Genomic DNA, 1,871 nt, shown 5'->3' with positions numbered 1-1,871 from the left:
CCTACGTCCATGCAAAAACCGCACACAAATGTTTATAGTAGTTTTATTCATAACTGTCAAAACTTGGAAGCAACCAAGATGTCCTTCAGTAGGTGAATAAATAAACTGCAGTACATCCAGACAATGGAATATTATTCAGTGCTAAAAAAGTGAGCTGTGTATGTTCTTCAAAACATCATGTTGTACAAGATAAAAAACATTCGATGTTATCTGTCACCTTAATAATAAAGAAAGAAAGAAATGAGCTATCAAGCCATGAAAAGACATGGAGGAGAGTTACATGCATATTACTGAGTGAAAGAAGCCAATTTGAAAAGACTACATATTGCATGATTCCAACCATATGACATTCTGGAAAAGGCAAAACTACAGAGACAGTAAAATGATCAGGGGTTGCTAAGGGTTGAGAGGAATGGAGGAATGATGAATAGGTAGAGCAAAGAGGATTTTCAGGGCGGTGAAATTATTTTGTATGACACTCTAATGGTGAATACATGTCATTATACATTTGTCAAAACACATAGAGTAGACAACATCATGAGTGAACTCTAATAATGTAAAGTATGGGCTTTGCCTGATAATGATGTGTCAATGTAGGTTTACACATTGTAGCAAATATGCCACTCTGGTGTGGGGATTTGATAGTGGGGGAGGCTGTGCATATGTAGGGCAGGGGTTAGATGGGAAATCTCTGTACATTTTGCTCAATTTCGCTGTGAATCTAAAACTGCTCTGAAAAATAGTCTATTGAAAAAATGTTGAGAAATAACACTTCTCATCGAAATAATTAGAATCAAGCACGAGTGTATTGGCTTCACCTTTGTAACAGGAATTACAAATATAAAAGTAGAAAGTTTTGGAATATAAACATACATTAAAGATTGGAAAATTACCACATGTGCACCAAAATTAACAGGACTTGAAAAAAAACAGTGACTGTTGATATACCTGTTTTACAACTAGTTTAATTTTATCCAATTATTACATATGGCATTGGCATCATTAAAAAGTCCAGTACCTGTAAAATAGTAACCACGCGCTAAATATTGGACAAGAAAATGAATGAATGAATGTCTAACTCTTGGCAAAATGGTGAAATAGGCCAGTTTCCTAAAAGCATTTTTCCTTTGTTAATTACAAAGTACAAAGTTCTTACTTGGTAAATATTGGACAAGAAAATGAATGAATGAATGTCTAACTCTTGGCAAAATGGTGAAATAGGGCAGTTTCCTAAAAGCATTTTTCCTTTGTTAATTACAAAGTACAAAGTTCTTACTTGGAAAAGCTTTTCTTTCTTCCTAATATATGAGCATCACTTATGACCTGGAGAGGCCCATTGAGCTAATCATAGAATATCCATGTTGTGATAGGTATCTCCTAGCTACAATAAACACCTAGATGACAGGGACTATTTGTTACTCACTTCAGATACAGCCTAGAACCTCAAAGTCATGCGTTTTGAATAGTAGGTGCTTAATAAATCTTTGCTTAATGAGTGTTAAAAACGGATCCATTTAGTTTCCTAGGTAACTATGGCAGAGGATCTTAGTTTAAAGTTGGAATTTCTACTTCATCTTAAACATTAGTGTTTTGGATTGAATTTGTCCCACTCAAAATTCATATGTTGACGGTCCATCTTCCAGTAGCTCACAATGAAGCTGTATTTGGAGATAACGTCTTTAAAGAGGTGATTATGTTAAAATGAAGCCCTTAGGATGCAGTCCTAATCCAATATGACTGGGGTCCTTATAAAAAGAGGAAGAGACATCAGGGACACAGAGAAAAGGCCACCTGAGGACACAGTGGGAAGGCTGCCATTTTCAAGCAAAGAAAAGAAGCCTTAGAAGAAACCAAACCTGCCAACATCTTAA

Source organism: Galeopterus variegatus, unplaced genomic scaffold (genome assembly GCF_000696425.1).
Source record: "Galeopterus variegatus unplaced genomic scaffold, G_variegatus-3.0.2 Scaffold1077, whole genome shotgun sequence".
NCBI classification, from domain to species: Eukaryota; Metazoa; Chordata; class Mammalia; order Dermoptera; family Cynocephalidae; genus Galeopterus; species Galeopterus variegatus.
Note: the sequence above shows the minus strand (reverse complement) of the source record.